This window comes from Giraffa tippelskirchi, chromosome 12 (genome assembly GCF_054371585.1).
Source record: "Giraffa tippelskirchi isolate mGirTip1 chromosome 12, T2T-mGirTip1v1.2.pri, whole genome shotgun sequence".
In the NCBI taxonomy this organism is placed as follows: domain Eukaryota; kingdom Metazoa; phylum Chordata; class Mammalia; order Artiodactyla; family Giraffidae; genus Giraffa; species Giraffa tippelskirchi.
In genome coordinates, this window is record NC_137286.1 from 66,627,433 (window position 1) to 66,646,289 (window position 18,857).

Genomic DNA, 18,857 nt, shown 5'->3' on the forward strand with positions numbered 1-18,857 from the left:
AGACATGCCAGATGAGCCTGGGAGACTCCAGCTTAATCTGGATTCAGGAGATATCTCTTCGGGCCAGCTAGTAATTGTAGGATAAGCCTAATGAGTCTTCACCGGATGAAGAGAGTAACGTGCCAAGGTAGCAATCGATGTCCTCATTCGAGAGGATGAAGCTGGTGCTCAGAGAAGGGGGGAACTTGGCCAGAGCAAGGAGGTGTGCACCCAGACAGAACCCCCAGATCCGGCCATTTGAGCTCAGGGAGGCCACTGGTGTGGCTTGTCCCTGTAGCAGGCGCCGAGGCACGCAGCCCACCCTGATTCCTGCGGGGGCCTGACTTGGGAAGTGCCATCTGGTAGCTTTGAGACTCACCAAACCAAATTGCACTGGAGAGAGGAAGGACACCTTCCTTCATCCACCCCCCACCCCCGCCGGATTCCCACATACCCTGACCCCTTTCTCTTGATTTCGGAGCCATTTCCAGAGTCCCGCTCATATGACCTCATTCGAAGTGCACTGTGGACGAGCTGCCATCTGCAGCTGCTACCACAGCAGCCAAGGGCTTTAGCTCCCGAGTACCTCCCTTCCTTTGGAACTTGGGGGCCCTCTACTCCCCACTTGCACACCACAGACCTTTGCTGAGGATTGTGGGGACCCTCACTCAGTTTGCAGCACGTTGTAGCCATCCCTGTCCTCTCAATACCTCCCTTGCCACTCAGCTTGTGAGCCCCTTTGGAGCAGCGTGGCCCACCTGGCTGCAACGGAAGAGACACAGCTGACAGTGAAACAACAGCTTAGATCTGACAGCCGGAAAGCTCTGTCAAAAGGGACCTCCCTCTTCACACCGTAGAGGCTGTAGGAGCCGCCAGGCTTTCGGAACCAGTGCTGGGGCCAAAATGACCCCACAGCCGTTTTCCTTCCTGGGGAGGGTTCTGGCTCGAGTGGGAATGGCTCAAGTCTCCTAAGGTTCTGAAAGCCCACTGTGTGCAGATTCACGGTACACAGAGAGGAGAAGGTGGAGTCCTGCCCTGGAGGTGGTCACAGCTCACGGATGAGCCAGGCAGGCAGGCAGGCAGGCAGGCAGGGCATGAGAACACCTGAGCTGCCTTCATGAGTGAATGGTGTGGGAGCAGAGGAAGAGAAGCCGGTCTGCTCCCTCATGTGGTGCCCAGGGCAGGTTGTCCCCAGAGGAAACCCTTACGACGGTGAGGACTCTCACTGCTGTTTCCCAAGGGGTTCCGTCGGTGCGTGTCTTCCCCGGAGCGGTCAGGCCGTCTCTAAAGTACACTGGCCATGGGCATTGCCTCTCCTTGGAACTTCCCACGTGTTTCTCTTTTTTATGGAACAGTGATTTTTCTAGAGGGGTTCTGGGCCACAAGGTTGTTGGGTCATTTTCTAGCCTTCTGTCGTGAAGAACGCTTTCCTGGGCGTTGGGGTGGTTTGTTGTTCCAGCTCCCTTTCTTGGCTTCTTTTGGGAGCTGGTGCAACAAGAGGAGCTCAGCCTCTGCCTTCTGGCTGAGATGTCACCCTTCAAACAGCAATGCCTGCCTGGAGATAATGATGGCATTTGCCAAAAGGGCTTCGTTTGGCACATGATATCTTGAAAGGACGTACACCGTCCTGTCAGCTATCAAAGGCTAGTTCAAATGACATAAAAATGAGAACTCTCCAATGGAGTCTTACAGTAGGTGGAGAGTCCGAAAGAAACTCCTTCAGTCATTTCACTGAGAGTCATTGATTGGGGACACCAAGAATATAGGAAGGAATGCAGAAAGAAAAGATGAAATTGTGTTCAGGATCGGGGGGAGGGATGAACAGGGCGTGCTTGCCTTGAATCCAGGCTTTGTTGGGGGGTGGGGCATAAAGATCAAACGGGTCTGAAACCACAAAGTGGTGATGGTAACACAGTATCACCAGAGTTACACAACAGTGTTCCCAAATTGCAACAATGATGAAAAAGTTTACTAACTTAACCAACAAGTTCCCAACTTAACCAACAAAAATACAGGAAACCATACAAAAAATAAAACATCACCAGAAAGGTGGAAACAAACCAAATGCAAAGCAGTTCAGGGGAAAGGAACTCCATGTCCCCTGGGGGCAGACCGAGTTGACAGCGTCCACGGTGAGCCGACAGGGATGGAGGCGGCAGAGCCGACCGCTCCCCTGGACGTGGTGTTTCCGGCAAGGGCTCTGGGTCTCTGTCCAGAGCGGGGGCTCGTTCTTCCTGCAGGGGTGGGTGAGTCATCGTCGGCGTCTGGGTGTTGCGCGGGAGCCAGGGCAGGCTCTCCCTGCCGAGGCGGTGACTCCTCCTCTGCCTCGGGTTCTCCTGCCAAAGCCCGAGCAGGTACAGGTGCACGTGGAGGTGGAGGTTCTGGCTGAGGGGGTGGGACATCAGTGCCTGGGGCTGGGGGTCCTGCAGGCACGGAGATCCGATCTGCCCGGTGTGCTGGCCAGAACCCAGCTGGCCTGGTGTCTCTGCGAGGGCAAGTCTCGGTTCTCCATCTGCCCTCGGTGGATCCCTGGGTCCTGCACCTGGAGCCACCACCTCTGTAGGGACAGGTCTGGGAAGTGGAGCCTGGTTCCAGTTGGAGGCCAGTGCTAGAGCTGGGGGAGAAGCAAAGTTTGCCCACAGGCCAGCCTTGGCATGTGCGTATCCCGGGACAGAAAGCTTCCAAGAGATTCCCAAAGAATACCCAGGGTCGGATGTCTTTTGGGACTGAAGTGTGCAAGAAGGGGGTGGGGGTGTGAGGCCAGCGCTTGCTGCAGGCCCAGCAGCATCTTTCGGGGACTCGTCCCTGTGTAGCTCAGCACCCCCTCCCCACACACTCCCGTGCACCAGCCCCAGCGTCCTCACCTCTGTGCTCTGGCGTGCTGGGCTCCAGGTCCTCCTGCTGCCTCAGAGGCTGGGGTTCTCGGGACTCTGGGTCGGAGCCGGGTGTGCTGAGCTCCGTGGCAGCCTCAGACTGGGCCGCCGGGTGTATCCTGTGTGGTGTCTCGGCAGCAGGCCTTCCCCGCCTCCGCTTCGCCCCCGGTGGGGCTGATGCCTCCGTGGGCACGCTCAGCTGGAGCCTGCACTGGGCCTCAGGGGCGGGGGGGTGGTGCTCCGACCCCTCCCTCCGGGAGGTGGACGGGGTGTCCCCGTCCTCGGCCTCATCACGTGGGAAGCTCTGCAACGACAGTGACCGTCAGCCAGCCATGCTGGGACTTTTCCGAGCTGGGCCTGGCCAGTGGAGCCGCTGCTTCTGCCTGCTCGAACTTCTCTTCCCAGAAGGGTCAGAGACGTGTGTCTGCTCAGATCCCCACCCGGGAGGAAAGAGACCCACCTGAGGGTGTGAGGCCAGCCTGGGCGGCCGGCGCTGCCCGCACTCTCCCCATCCCAGGCAGCCTGCTCTCCCCTGGGGTGTGGACACAACTTGCCCGCAGGCTTCTGACCCCACATCCGCCTGGGCTTCCTTGAGGGAGACACACCCCGAGAAACCCGCATCCACACACACAGGCAAAGGACCCGGTGTTTCCGGGTGGCATGGGAGAGGTGGGCTGGCCCGGCCTGGGGCTCCCCGTGTTACCTTTCTGTTTCTCCGGGCAAAGGGCCAGAGGCCTCTCGGGGGTGCCCTGAGCCAACGTCGACAGGGTGCCCACGCACACTGCCTGTGAGCTCTCCTGAGGCCCCGGCCTCTGGGCAGGGGCAAACAGCAGAACATCCTGGCAGCAAGTGATCTGGCTGGGGGCTCCTCTCCGCTCTGGAGGCCTGGATACACGGGTTGCGGGTTCTGTTGGGTTCTGTTGCCGGCAGGTGACATCATTTCCTGGGGTTCGTGCTGAGGTCCCTTCCCCAAAACTTCCCAAGGGAATCTCTGGGTTTCTGACTGCTCGACCACCCCCCTTAGGCCATGTGCAGGCACAGTGACAGCCACACAGCCCAGCCCACAGCCCTGGGGAGGCCTGGGTGCAGCCAGGGCCTGAGCTCCGAGGACCCCGCTGCTCTCAGACCAGGCTCCTTCTTCTCATAAGTGGTGTGGCCCTGGACAAGCGTATGCCCCTCAGGGTTTCCCCAGTCTCTCCATCTGGAGAGTGGGGGTCATTCTCCCATCTGCTTCCTAGGTCTGTCGGCCTACGAGCAGCTCCATGCCTTTCCACCTGGGGCCGATATCACGTGGAGCTTGTGCGCTGAGACTTCAGAAAGAAAGACTCCATCCAGGGCTGACACAGCACAGAATGGGGCAGAACGAGGCCTGGATGCGCCGTGGTACCCAGGAAAAGGCACTCCCCCTCCTGAGTGTTTTGAGACCCCGCATCCAAGTTGGAGGCGCGAAAGGAAGACTCGAAGGTCTCCCTCTCTTATAGAAAAGAGTAGCCAACTTTCTGGTCCTCTGTTTCCATTGAGATTCTGTTCAAGTGTCCCAGCTCGGCTTCTGCGGGTGGCTGAGCTTCTAATGGCTCCCTGCGTTCTTGTCTTTTCCTCTCCAAACCTTCCGTCCTTTTCCCCCTTCTGGGGTGGATGGGCGCTGTCATTGCTTCTACCTTCGAGACAGATTGATGAAAAGTCTGGACCGTCGACTCCTTTCCTCTCTTTGGTTCCGTGTCTCTCTCTGTCTGTGTCCCTCTCTTTTCCCTTCTCGATTCAGTCTGTGTCTTCCTCTTTCTCTCTCGTGTGTGGATGGATGGATGCTAGGAATGCACATGTATATGATTAGATGAGGGTTATGTTTTAGGGATAGGTTAGAGGGAGAGAAAGGCTTTAGGTCGGAGTTGGTCATGGGGGAAGGGTCAAGGGTGGTGGTGGTGTTTCTTGGAATCTGAGTGCTGTGCATTCTTCGTCTCTTTCCATATGAACCCCTTCTCAGATACACCACTTGCAAGGAGTCTCTCATGTTCCGTTTCCCATCTTTTGCATTTCTGAATGCTTAGCTTCTCTGTTGTGAAGAGGTTCCATTGGATGGAAACCCATTGGCGTACTTCGTTTTCCTCTTTCCCTTACTTGAAGAGACCCATTTCTACCTCCGCCCAGCAAATGGCAAGGAGACTCTGATGTTAAGGAGCCTTTGACCTACGCTTCTTTCTAGCTGTCTCATGACATCAGTCTTTAGGGTGAGGTTTTTCCCCGATATTGAGGTGGTGTGAGATCAAAACCAATAGCGTTCTTCAGATGTAGCTGTCTGGTTTTCCCATGGACATTTATTGAAGAGGCTTTCTTGTTCCCATTTGGATATTCTCCCCTTTTGTGTCAGAGATGAGTTGACCATGGATGCCGGGGTTTGTTTCTGGACCCTCAACTTTATTCCATCGATCTGGATCTGTGTGTGTTGTTGTATTCCCAATAGCATACTGTCCTGCTGCTGCCGCTGCGCCTAAGTCATTTCAGTCGTGTCTGACTCTGCGCGACCCCATGGCCTGCAGCCTACCAGGCTCCTCCGTCCAGGGCGTTTTCCAGGCAAGAGTACTGGAGTGGGTCGCCATCGCCTTCTCCGATACTCTCCTGAGGATCCTAGTTTGGTCGTCTAATTTCCTTTCACACAACCTTGGATATCCGTATCGGGGCTTTTTCGTCGGATTGTATTGACAATTTAGGCTCTTTTCTGTTTCCGTACCCCTTTTGCAATTCTTTGTTCGGTGCGAAAATGCATTGGCATTTTGGGAGGAATAGCATCGAAGCTGTGGATTGCCTTGTGGGGCTGTGACATCATTTTCCCAATAGGAATTCTTTCAAGCCCTGAGCACAGCTTCTCTTTCCAGTGGTTGGTGTGGGCTTGATCTTCCTTCTTCCGTCTCTCGCCGTTTTGTGAGAACAGGTCCTTCCTTCCCTTCTGGGTTAGATGGACTCGTGGGTATCACTTCAGTGAATGGCATTGTCAGTGGGGGTGATAATTCCCTTCTCATTGGAAGACTTTGCTGTGAGTATTAGAAATGCAAGTGATTTCTCTTCCCCTTCCTCCCTGTCCATCTCTCAGAGCCACCGGGAAACAGAGGCCTCATCCAGGGTCACACAGGCCTGAGGGAGTGCAACTAGACTGTTGTTTCTTCAGGCCCTCAGTGCTGGACATCATCCGGGATACTCTGTGTGTGTCTTCCTCAGTCTGGTGTCCCTTCAGACCTTTCCCTAGTTTTCACAGGCTTGTCGTGTTGGTGTTCTTTGACTGTTTGGAGACACATCCTTGAGAAGCTTTGTGTTTCCACTCATTCGTCTCGCGATGTATGACCTGTCTTTTGCTTTGGTAATGAGGTCTTTCCCACAGTAGATATCTTTGATTTTGCAAAGTCCACTGTATTCTCTGGGTTGTTTTGTGGGCTGCCTTTTTGTTTTGTGTGTGAAGACTCAAAGCACGTGTCCGGTTTCTGCTCATTGTTCTTCTAGATTTGTGACAAGTTTTCATGGAAACTTTGTCTAGGGATAACTGGAAGTGAACTCGGTGTAAGGTGTCAAGTCTCCATCTCCATTCATGTCATGCCCTGCAGTTTCCAATTCCCTGTTCCTGAGTGGTTTTGGAGACCTTGTGGGAAGTTTGGTTGCATCGGAGTTTGCGTTTCCACCTTGAGTAGATTCACACTGTTCTGCCCTCAGGGACACTGTCAAGGGGGAGTGAGGAGCAGCCTGCACTTCCAGCAGTGACCACACGGTGGGGCGAGTGCTGCTCTCCCCTCTGGGAGCCCCAGGCCACAGGCATCCCAGTGAGGAGCCAGCTCTGTGCTCAGCTGAAAGGAGTTAGTCTCTCAGGAGCCTCTGAGCCCTTGCCTTTGGATCACCCAGGGTGGGCATTTGCTGTGACAGAAAAAAATTGCCCTGAATTCCATGGACGGAAGAGCCTGGCTGTGTAGAGTTCGTGAGTTGCCGTGAATCAGACACAACTGAGGACACAAAAATTCAATAGACTAAAACACTTTTTGGGGGTGGGGGGAGTGAAAGGGGGTGATGTGGGGTTTTTTGTCTTATATAATAGCCGAGGGAAATCTAGTTTAAACCTAAATTCACATAGATGGGAAAGGTATAGCTCTCCGTCACCCTATTAAAAAAAAAAAAAACGTCTTAACTTTTCTGAAAGCTTATTTAGTAGCTTCCTTGAGCAGTTCATTGTGAAGGATTTTTTTTTTTTTCTGTGACATTGGCCTCATTAAAAAGTACGGTTTGCCTTTACTGGATAATTTTGTTCATTGGTTTGTTAGGGAATCTTGGTAATATTTGAGTTTCCTGGGGAGTATGGTCACATGACCTGGCCCTGGCCAATCGGTGCGTTCCACCTCCCTGGCCACTGTGATTGGCTCCGGACTGGGGCAGTGCCCAATCGGGGCCCGGGGCCGGGCCTCACGTTGGAAGCCAGGGGAAGACGAGCTCTCGTTCTGCTGGGGTAGGGGAAGGGGTGGGGCCGGGGGAGGTCAGGCTCCAGCAGTGGGAGGGGCTTGAGGTCCGCCTGCGGCAGTTGGTGACCTTCCTGCTCCCCTCAGGGCAGAGCCGCCGGCCTGAGAATGAGGGCGCTGCTGAGCCCAGGGGCTGGGATGGCCCGCTGCTGCTGTGGTCCCAGAGCTCCACCCGAGACCTGAGGGAGGCCGTCTGCCCGTGAGTCCTCTCCCGCTTGTCTGTCAGCTTGTTTGAACCATGCTGGGTTTTCTGCCCAGCTGGCTAAGGGGAGTCCCTGGAAATGCAAGGGTGTGGGTTTTGGCAGACTTCAGGGAAGACATGCCAGATGAGCCTGGGAGACTCCAGCTTAATCTGGATTCAGGAGATATCTCTTCGGGCCAGCTAGTAATTGTAGGATAAGCCTAATGAGTCTTCACAGGATGAAGAGAGTAACGTGCCAAGGTAGCAATCGATGTCCTCATTCGAGAGGATGAAGCTGGTGCTCAGAGAAGGGGGGAACTTGGCCAGAGCAAGGAGGTGTGCACCCAGACAGAACCCCCAGATCCGGCCATTTGAGCTCAGGGAGGCCACTGGTGTGGCTTGTCCCTGTAGCAGGCGCCGAGGCACGCAGCCCACCCTGATTCCTGCGGGGGCCTGACTTGGGAAGTGCCATCTGGTAGCTTTGAGACTCACCAAACCAAATTGCACTGGAGAGAGGAAGGACACCTTCCTTCATCCACCCCCCACCCCCGCCGGATTCCCACATACCCTGACCCCTTTCTCTTGATTTCGGAGCCATTTCCAGAGTCCCGCTCATATGACCTCATTCGAAGTGCACTGTGGACGAGCTGCCATCTGCAGCTGCTACCACAGCAGCCAAGGGCTTTAGCTCCCGAGTACCTCCCTTCCTTTGGAACTTGGGGGCCCTCTACTCCCCACTTGCACACCACAGACCTTTGCTGAGGATTGTGGGGACCCTCACTCAGTTTGCAGCACGTTGTAGCCATCCCTGTCCTCTCAATACCTCCCTTGCCACTCAGCTTGTGAGCCCCTTTGGAGCAGCGTGGCCCACCTGGCTGCAACGGAAGAGACACAGCTGACAGTGAAACAACAGCTTAGATCTGACAGCCGGAAAGCTCTGTCAAAAGGGACCTCCCTCTTCACACCGTAGAGGCTGTAGGAGCCGCCAGGCTTTCGGAACCAGTGCTGGGGCCAAAATGACCCCACAGCCGTTTTCCTTCCTGGGGAGGGTTCTGGCTCGAGTGGGAATGGCTCAAGTCTCCTAAGGTTCTGAAAGCCCACTGTGTGCAGATTCACGGTACACAGAGAGGAGAAGGTGGAGTCCTGCCCTGGAGGTGGTCACAGCTCACGGATGAGCCAGGCAGGCAGGCAGGCAGGCAGGCAGGGCATGAGAACACCTGAGCTGCCTTCATGAGTGAATGGTGTGGGAGCAGAGGAAGAGAAGCCGGTCTGCTCCCTCATGTGGTGCCCAGGGCAGGTTGTCCCCAGAGGAAACCCTTACGACGGTGAGGACTCTCACTGCTGTTTCCCAAGGGGTTCCGTCGGTGCGTGTCTTCCCCGGAGCGGTCAGGCCGTCTCTAAAGTACACTGGCCATGGGCATTGCCTCTCCTTGGAACTTCCCACGTGTTTCTCTTTTTTATGGAACAGTGATTTTTCTAGAGGGGTTCTGGGCCACAAGGTTGTTGGGTCATTTTCTAGCCTTCTGTCGTGAAGAACGCTTTCCTGGGCGTTGGGGTGGTTTGTTGTTCCAGCTCCCTTTCTTGGCTTCTTTTGGGAGCTGGTGCAACAAGAGGAGCTCAGCCTCTGCCTTCTGGCTGAGATGTCACCCTTCAAACAGCAATGCCTGCCTGGAGATAATGATGGCATTTGCCAAAAGGGCTTCGTTTGGCACATGATATCTTGAAAGGACGTACACCGTCCTGTCAGCTATCAAAGGCTAGTTCAAATGACATAAAAATGAGAACTCTCCAATGGAGTCTTACAGTAGGTGGAGAGTCCGAAAGAAACTCCTTCAGTCATTTCACTGAGAGTCATTGATTGGGGACACCAAGAATATAGGAAGGAATGCAGAAAGAAAAGATGAAATTGTGTTCAGGATCGGGGGGAGGGATGAACAGGGCGTGCTTGCCTTGAATCCAGGCTTTGTTGGGGGGTGGGGCATAAAGATCAAACGGGTCTGAAACCACAAAGTGGTGATGGTAACACAGTATCACCAGAGTTACACAACAGTGTTCCCAAATTGCAACAATGATGAAAAAGTTTACTAACTTAACCAACAAGTTCCCAACTTAACCAACAAAAATACAGGAAACCATACAAAAAATAAAACATCACCAGAAAGGTGGAAACAAACCAAATGCAAAGCAGTTCAGGGGAAAGGAACTCCATGTCCCCTGGGGGCAGACCGAGTTGACAGCGTCCACGGTGAGCCGACAGGGATGGAGGCGGCAGAGCCGACCGCTCCCCTGGACGTGGTGTTTCCGGCAAGGGCTCTGGGTCTCTGTCCAGAGCGGGGGCTCGTTCTTCCTGCAGGGGTGGGTGAGTCATCGTCGGCGTCTGGGTGTTGCGCGGGAGCCAGGGCAGGCTCTCCCTGCCGAGGCGGTGACTCCTCCTCTGCCTCGGGTTCTCCTGCCAAAGCCCGAGCAGGTACAGGTGCACGTGGAGGTGGAGGTTCTGGCTGAGGGGGTGGGACATCAGTGCCTGGGGCTGGGGGTCCTGCAGGCACGGAGATCCGATCTGCCCGGTGTGCTGGCCAGAACCCAGCTGGCCTGGTGTCTCTGCGAGGGCAAGTCTCGGTTCTCCATCTGCCCTCGGTGGATCCCTGGGTCCTGCACCTGGAGCCACCACCTCTGTAGGGACAGGTCTGGGAAGTGGAGCCTGGTTCCAGTTGGAGGCCAGTGCTAGAGCTGGGGGAGAAGCAAAGTTTGCCCACAGGCCAGCCTTGGCATGTGCGTATCCCGGGACAGAAAGCTTCCAAGAGATTCCCAAAGAATACCCAGGGTCGGATGTCTTTTGGGACTGAAGTGTGCAAGAAGGGGGTGGGGGTGTGAGGCCAGCGCTTGCTGCAGGCCCAGCAGCATCTTTCGGGGACTCGTCCCTGTGTAGCTCAGCACCCCCTCCCCACACACTCCCGTGCACCAGCCCCAGCGTCCTCACCTCTGTGCTCTGGCGTGCTGGGCTCCAGGTCCTCCTGCTGCCTCAGAGGCTGGGGTTCTCGGGACTCTGGGTCGGAGCCGGGTGTGCTGAGCTCCGTGGCAGCCTCAGACTGGGCCGCCGGGTGTATCCTGTGTGGTGTCTCGGCAGCAGGCCTTCCCCGCCTCCGCTTCGCCCCCGGTGGGGCTGATGCCTCCGTGGGCACGCTCACCTGGAGCCTGCACTGGGCCTCAGGGGCGGGGGGGTGGTGCTCCGACCCCTCCCTCCGGGAGGTGGACGGGGTGTCCCCGTCCTCGGCCTCATCACGTGGGAAGCTCTGCAACGACAGTGACCGTCAGCCAGCCATGCTGGGACTTTTCCGAGCTGGGCCTGGCCAGTGGAGCCGCTGCTTCTGCCTGCTCGAACTTCTCTTCCCAGAAGGGTCAGAGACGTGTGTCTGCTCAGATCCCCACCCGGGAGGAAAGAGACCCACCTGAGGGTGTGAGGCCAGCCTGGGCGGCCGGCGCTGCCCGCACTCTCCCCATCCCAGCCAGCCTGCTCTCCCCTGGGGTGTGGACACAACTTGCCCGCAGGCTTCTGACCCCACATCCGCCTGGGCTTCCTTGAGGGAGACACACCCCGAGAAACCCGCATCCACACACACAGGCAAAGGACCCGGTGTTTCCGGGTGGCATGGGAGAGGTGGGCTGGCCCGGCCTGGGGCTCCCCGTGTTACCTTTCTGTTTCTCCGGGCAAAGGGCCAGAGGCCTCTCGGGGGTGCCCTGAGCCAACGTCGACAGGGTGCCCACGCACACTGCCTGTGAGCTCTCCTGAGGCCCCGGCCTCTGGGCAGGGGCAAACAGCAGAACATCCTGGCAGCAAGTGATCTGGCTGGGGGCTCCTCTCCGCTCTGGAGGCCTGGATACACGGGTTGCGGGTTCTGTTGGGTTCTGTTGCCGGCAGGTGACATCATTTCCTGGGGTTCGTGCTGAGGTCCCTTCCCCAAAACTTCCCAAGGGAATCTCTGGGTTTCTGACTGCTCGACCACCCCCCTTAGGCCATGTGCAGGCACAGTGACAGCCACACAGCCCAGCCCACAGCCCTGGGGAGGCCTGGGTGCAGCCAGGGCCTGAGCTCCGAGGACCCCGCTGCTCTCAGACCAGGCTCCTTCTTCTCATAAGTGGTGTGGCCCTGGACAAGCGTATGCCCCTCAGGGTTTCCCCAGTCTCTCCATCTGGAGAGTGGGGGTCATTCTCCCATCTGCTTCCTAGGTCTGTCGGCCTACGAGCAGCTCCATGCCTTTCCACCTGGGGCCGATATCACGTGGAGCTTGTGCGCTGAGACTTCAGAAAGAAAGACTCCATCCAGGGCTGACACAGCACAGAATGGGGCAGAACGAGGCCTGGATGCGCCGTGGTACCCAGGAAAAGGCACTCCCCCTCCTGAGTGTTTTGAGACCCCGCATCCAAGTTGGAGGCGCGAAAGGAAGACTCGAAGGTCTCCCTCTCTTATAGAAAAGAGTAGCCAACTTTCTGGTCCTCTGTTTCCATTGAGATTCTGTTCAAGTGTCCCAGCTCGGCTTCTGCGGGTGGCTGAGCTTCTAATGGCTCCCTGCGTTCTTGTCTTTTCCTCTCCAAACCTTCCGTCCTTTTCCCCCTTCTGGGGTGGATGGGCGCTGTCATTGCTTCTACCTTCGAGACAGATTGATGAAAAGTCTGGACCGTCGACTCCTTTCCTCTCTTTGGTTCCGTGTCTCTCTCTGTCTGTGTCCCTCTCTTTTCCCTTCTCGATTCAGTCTGTGTCTTCCTCTTTCTCTCTCGTGTGTGGATGGATGGATGCTAGGAATGCACATGTATATGATTAGATGAGGGTTATGTTTTAGGGATAGGTTAGAGGGAGAGAAAGGCTTTAGGTCGGAGTTGGTCATGGGGGAAGGGTCAAGGGTGGTGGTGGTGTTTCTTGGAATCTGAGTGCTGTGCATTCTTCGTCTCTTTCCATATGAACCCCTTCTCAGATACACCACTTGCAAGGAGTCTCTCATGTTCCGTTTCCCATCTTTTGCATTTCTGAATGCTTAGCTTCTCTGTTGTGAAGAGGTTCCATTGGATGGAAACCCATTGGCGTACTTCGTTTTCCTCTTTCCCTTACTTGAAGAGACCCATTTCTACCTCCGCCCAGCAAATGGCAAGGAGACTCTGATGTTAAGGAGCCTTTGACCTACGCTTCTTTCTAGCTGTCTCATGACATCAGTCTTTAGGGTGAGGTTTTTCCCCAATATTGAGGTGGTGTGAGATCAAAACCAATAGCGTTCTTCAGATGTAGCTGTCTGGTTTTCCCATGGACATTTATTGAAGAGGCTTTCTTGTTCCCATTTGGATATTCTCCCCTTTTGTGTCAGAGATGAGTTGACCATGGATGCCGGGGTTTGTTTCTGGACCCTCAACTTTATTCCATCGATCTGGATCTGTGTGTGTTGTTGTATTCCCAATAGCATACTGTCCTGCTGCTGCCGCTGCGCCTAAGTCATTTCAGTCGTGTCTGACTCTGCGCGACCCCATGGCCTGCAGCCTACCAGGCTCCTCCGTCCAGGGCGTTTTCCAGGCAAGAGTACTGGAGTGGGTCGCCATCGCCTTCTCCGATACTCTCCTGAGGATCCTAGTTTGGTCGTCTAATTTCCTTTCACACAACCTTGGATATCCGTATCGGGGCTTTTTCGTCGGATTGTATTGACAATTTAGGCTCTTTTCTGTTTCCGTACCCCTTTTGCAATTCTTTGTTCGGTGCGAAAATGCATTGGCATTTTGGGAGGAATAGCATCGAAGCTGTGGATTGCCTTGTGGGGCTGTGACATCATTTTCCCAATAGGAATTCTTTCAAGCCCTGAGCACAGCTTCTCTTTCCAGTGGTTGGTGTGGGCTTGATCTTCCTTCTTCCATCTCTCGCCGTTTTGTGAGAACAGGTCCTTCCTTCCCTTCTGGGTTAGATGGACTCGTGGGTATCACTTCAGTGAATGGCATTGTCAGTGGGGGTGATAATTCCCTTCTCATTGGAAGACTTTGCTGTGAGTATTAGAAATGCAAGTGATTTCTCTTCCCCTTCCTCCCTGTCCATCTCTCAGAGCCACCGGGAAACAGAGGCCTCATCCAGCGTCACACAGGCCTGAGGGAGTGCAACTAGACTGTTGTTTCTTCAGGCCCTCAGTGCTGGACATCATCCGGGATACTCTGTGTGTGTCTTCCTCAGTCTGGTGTCCCTTCAGACCTTTCCCTAGTTTTCACAGGCTTGTCGTGTTGGTGTTCTTTGACTGTTTGGAGACACATCCTTGAGAAGCTTTGTGTTTCCACTCATTCGTCTCGCGATGTATGACCTGTCTTTTGCTTTGGTAATGAGGTCTTTCCCACAGTAGATATCTTTGATTTTGCAAAGTCCACTGTATTCTCTGGGTTGTTTTGTGGGCTGCCTTTTTGTTTTGTGTGTGAAGACTCAAAGCACGTGTCCAGTTTCTGCTCATTGTTCTTCTAGATTTGTGACAAGTTTTCATGGAAACTTTGTCTAGGGATAACTGGAAGTGAACTCGGTGTAAGGTGTCAAGTCTCCATCTCCATTCATGTCATGCCCTGCAGTTTCCAATTCCCTGTTCCTGAGTGGTTTTGGAGACCTTGTGGGAAGTTTGGTTGCATCGGAGTTTGCGTTTCCACCTTGAGTAGATTCACACTGTTCTGCCCTCAGGGACACTGTCAAGGGGGAGTGAGGAGCAGCCTGCACTTCCAGCAGTGACCACACGGTGGGGCGAGTGCTGCTCTCCCCTCTGGGAGCCCCAGGCCACAGGCATCCCAGTGAGGAGCCAGCTCTGTGCTCAGCTGAAAGGAGTTAGTCTCTCAGGAGCCTCTGAGCCCTTGCCTTTGGATCACCCAGGGTGGGCATTTGCTGTGACAGAAAAAAATTGCCCTGAATTCCATGGACGGAAGAGCCTGGCTGTGTAGAGTTCGTGAGTTGCCGTGAATCAGACACAACTGAGGACACAAAAATTCAATAGACTAAAACACTTTTTGGGGGTGGGGGGAGTGAAAGGGGGTGATGTGGGGTTTTTTGTCTTATATAATAGCCGAGGGAAATCTAGTTTAAACCTAAATTCACATAGATGGGAAAGGTATAGCTCTCCGTCACCCTATTAAAAAAAAAAAAAACGTCTTAACTTTTCTGAAAGCTTATTTAGTAGCTTCCTTGAGCAGTTCATTGTGAAGGATTTTTTTTTTTTTCTGTGACATTGGCCTCATTAAAAAGTACGGTTTGCCTTTACTGGATAATTTTGTTCATTGGTTTGTTAGGGAATCTTGGTAATATTTGAGTTTCCTGGGGAGTATGGTCACATGACCTGGCCCTGGCCAATCGGTGCGTTCCACCTCCCTGGCCACTGTGATTGGCTCCGGACTGGGGCAGTGCCCAATCGGGGCCCGGGGCCGGGCCTCACGTTGGAAGCCAGGGGAAGACGAGCTCTCGTTCTGCTGGGGTAGGGGAAGGGGTGGGGCCGGGGGAGGTCAGGCTCCAGCAGTGGGAGGGGCTTGAGGTCCGCCTGCGGCAGTTGGTGACCTTCCTGCTCCCCTCAGGGCAGAGCCGCCGGCCTGAGAATGAGGGCGCTGCTGAGCCCAGGGGCTGGGATGGCCCGCTGCTGCTGTGGTCCCAGAGCTCCACCCGAGACCTGAGGGAGGCCGTCTGCCCGTGAGTCCTCTCCCGCTTGTCTGTCAGCTTGTTTGAACCATGCTGGGTTTTCTGCCCAGCTGGCTAAGGGGAGTCCCTGGAAATGCAAGGGTGTGGGTTTTGGCAGACTTCAGGGAAGACATGCCAGATGAGCCTGGGAGACTCCAGCTTAATCTGGATTCAGGAGATATCTCTTCGGGCCAGCTAGTAATTGTAGGATAAGCCTAATGAGTCTTCACAGGATGAAGAGAGTAACGTGCCAAGGTAGCAATCGATGTCCTCATTCGAGAGGATGAAGCTGGTGCTCAGAGAAGGGGGGAACTTGGCCAGAGCAAGGAGGTGTGCACCCAGACAGAACCCCCAGATCCGGCCATTTGAGCTCAGGGAGGCCACTGGTGTGGCTTGTCCCTGTAGCAGGCGCCGAGGCACGCAGCCCACCCTGATTCCTGCGGGGGCCTGACTTGGGAAGTGCCATCTGGTAGCTTTGAGACTCACCAAACCAAATTGCACTGGAGAGAGGAAGGACACCTTCCTTCATCCACCCCCCACCCCCGCCGGATTCCCACATACCCTGACCCCTTTCTCTTGATTTCGGAGCCATTTCCAGAGTCCCGCTCATATGACCTCATTCGAAGTGCACTGTGGACGAGCTGCCATCTGCAGCTGCTACCACAGCAGCCAAGGGCTTTAGCTCCCGAGTACCTCCCTTCCTTTGGAACTTGGGGGCCCTCTACTCCCCACTTGCACACCACAGACCTTTGCTGAGGATTGTGGGGACCCTCACTCAGTTTGCAGCACGTTGTAGCCATCCCTGTCCTCTCAATACCTCCCTTGCCACTCAGCTTGTGAGCCCCTTTGGAGCAGCGTGGCCCACCTGGCTGCAACGGAAGAGACACAGCTGACAGTGAAACAACAGCTTAGATCTGACAGCCGGAAAGCTCTGTCAAAAGGGACCTCCCTCTTCACACCGTAGAGGCTGTAGGAGCCGCCAGGCTTTCGGAACCAGTGCTGGGGCCAAAATGACCCCACAGCCGTTTTCCTTCCTGGGGAGGGTTCTGGCTCGAGTGGGAATGGCTCAAGTCTCCTAAGGTTCTGAAAGCCCACTGTGTGCAGATTCACGGTACACAGAGAGGAGAAGGTGGAGTCCTGCCCTGGAGGTGGTCACAGCTCACGGATGAGCCAGGCAGGCAGGCAGGCAGGCAGGCAGGGCATGAGAACACCTGAGCTGCCTTCATGAGTGAATGGTGTGGGAGCAGAGGAAGAGAAGCCGGTCTGCTCCCTCATGTGGTGCCCAGGGCAGGTTGTCCCCAGAGGAAACCCTTACGACGGTGAGGACTCTCACTGCTGTTTCCCAAGGGGTTCCGTCGGTGCGTGTCTTCCCCGGAGCGGTCAGGCCGTCTCTAAAGTACACTGGCCATGGGCATTGCCTCTCCTTGGAACTTCCCACGTGTTTCTCTTTTTTATGGAACAGTGATTTTTCTAGAGGGGTTCTGGGCCACAAGGTTGTTGGGTCATTTTCTAGCCTTCTGTCGTGAAGAACGCTTTCCTGGGCGTTGGGGTGGTTTGTTGTTCCAGCTCCCTTTCTTGGCTTCTTTTGGGAGCTGGTGCAACAAGAGGAGCTCAGCCTCTGCCTTCTGGCTGAGATGTCACCCTTCAAACAGCAATGCCTGCCTGGAGATAATGATGGCATTTGCCAAAAGGGCTTCGTTTGGCACATGATATCTTGAAAGGACGTACACCGTCCTGTCAGCTATCAAAGGCTAGTTCAAATGACATAAAAATGAGAACTCTCCAATGGAGTCTTACAGTAGGTGGAGAGTCCGAAAGAAACTCCTTCAGTCATTTCACTGAGAGTCATTGATTGGGGACACCAAGAATATAGGAAGGAATGCAGAAAGAAAAGATGAAATTGTGTTCAGGATCGGGGGGAGGGATGAACAGGGCGTGCTTGCCTTGAATCCAGGCTTTGTTGGGGGGTGGGGCATAAAGATCAAACGGGTCTGAAACCACAAAGTGGTGATGGTAACACAGTATCACCAGAGTTACACAACAGTGTTCCCAAATTGCAACAATGATGAAAAAGTTTACTAACTTAACCAACAAGTTCCCAACTTAACCAACAAAAATACAGGAAACCATACAAAAAATAAAACATCACCAGAAAGGTGGAAACAAACCAAATGCAAAGCAGTTCAGGGGAAAGGAACTCCATGTCCCCTGGGGGCAGACCGAGTTGACAGCGTCCACGGTGAGCCGACAGGGATGGAGGCGGCAGAGCCGACCGCTCCCCTGGACGTGGTGTTTCCGGCAAGGGCTCTGGGTCTCTGTCCAGAGCGGGGGCTCGTTCTTCCTGCAGGGGTGGGTGAGTCATCGTCGGCGTCTGGGTGTTGCGCGGGAGCCAGGGCAGGCTCTCCCTGCCGAGGCGGTGACTCCTCCTCTGCCTCGGGTTCTCCTGCCAAAGCCCGAGCAGGTACAGGTGCACGTGGAGGTGGAGGTTCTGGCTGAGGGGGTGGGACATCAGTGCCTGGGGCTGGGGGTCCTGCAGGCACGGAGATCCGATCTGCCCGGTGTGCTGGCCAGAACCCAGCTGGCCTGGTGTCTCTGCGAGGGCAAGTCTCGGTTCTCCATCTGCCCTCGGTGGATCCCTAGGTCCTGCACCTGGAGCCACCACCTCTGTAGGGACAGGTCTGGGAAGTGGAGCCTGGTTCCAGTTGGAGGCCAGTGCTAGAGCTGGGGGAGAAGCAAAGTTTGCCCACAGGCCAGCCTTGGCATGTGCGTATCCCGGGACAGAAAGCTTCCAAGAGATTCCCAAAGAATACCCAGGGTCGGATGTCTTTTGGGACTGAAGTGTGCAAGAAGGGGGTGGGGGTGTGAGGCCAGCGCTTGCTGCAGGCCCAGCAGCATCTTTCGGGGACTCGTCCCTGTGTAGCTCAGCACCCCCTCCCCACACACTCCCGTGCACCAGCCCCAGCGTCCTCACCTCTGTGCTCTGGCGTGCTGGGCTCCAGGTCCTCCTGCTGCCTCAGAGGCTGGGGTTCTCGGGACTCTGGGTCGGAGCCGGGTGTGCTGAGCTCCGTGGCAGCCTCAGACTGGGCCGCCGGGTGTATCCTGTGTGGTGTCTCGGCAGCAGGCCTTCCCCGCCTCCGCTTCGCCCCCGGTGGGGCTGATGCCTCCGTGGGCACGCTCACCTGGAGCCTGCACTGGGCCTCAGGGGCGGGGGGGTGGTGCTCCGACCCCTCCCTCCGGGAGGTGGACGGGGTGTCCCCGTCCTCGGCCTCATCACGTGGGAAGCTCTGCAACGACAGTGACCGTCAGCCAGCCATGCTGGGACTTTTCCGAGCTGGGCCTGGCCAGTGGAGCCGCTGCTTCTGCCTGCTCGAACTTCTCTTCCCAGAAGGGTCAGAGATGTGTGTCTGCTCAGATCCCCACCCGGGAGGAAAGAGACCCACCTGAGGGTGTGAGGCCAGCCTGGGCGGCCGGCGTGCCCGCACTCTCCCCATCCCAGCCAGCCTGCTCTCCCCTGGGGTGTGGACACAACTTGCCCGCAGGCTTCTGACCCCACATCCGCCTGGGCTTCCTTGAGGGAGACACACCCCGAGAAACCCGCATCCACACACACAGGCAAAGGACCCGGTGTTTCCGGGTGGCATGGGAGAGGTGGGCTGGCCCGGCCTGGGGCTCCCCGT

The 18,857-nt window shown here is 55.6% G+C and overlaps 1 long non-coding RNA gene across 2 annotated transcripts in view; it reads left to right on the forward strand.

The window, feature by feature from the left end:
• The window catches only part of LOC145530008 (uncharacterized), an 86,257-nt gene that overhangs the window by 7,955 nt on the left and 59,445 nt on the right, over positions 1-18,857 (forward strand). Inside the window, exons 3-4 of one of the 2 annotated variants that reach the window (XR_014071405.1) lie at positions 7,427-7,538; positions 15,081-15,192. This is a non-coding gene — a long non-coding RNA (uncharacterized LOC145530008). Of the gene's footprint in view, positions 1-7,426; positions 7,539-15,080; positions 17,298-18,857 lie in introns of those variants that run through there. The other variant, XR_014071406.1, reaches the window with a different exon arrangement.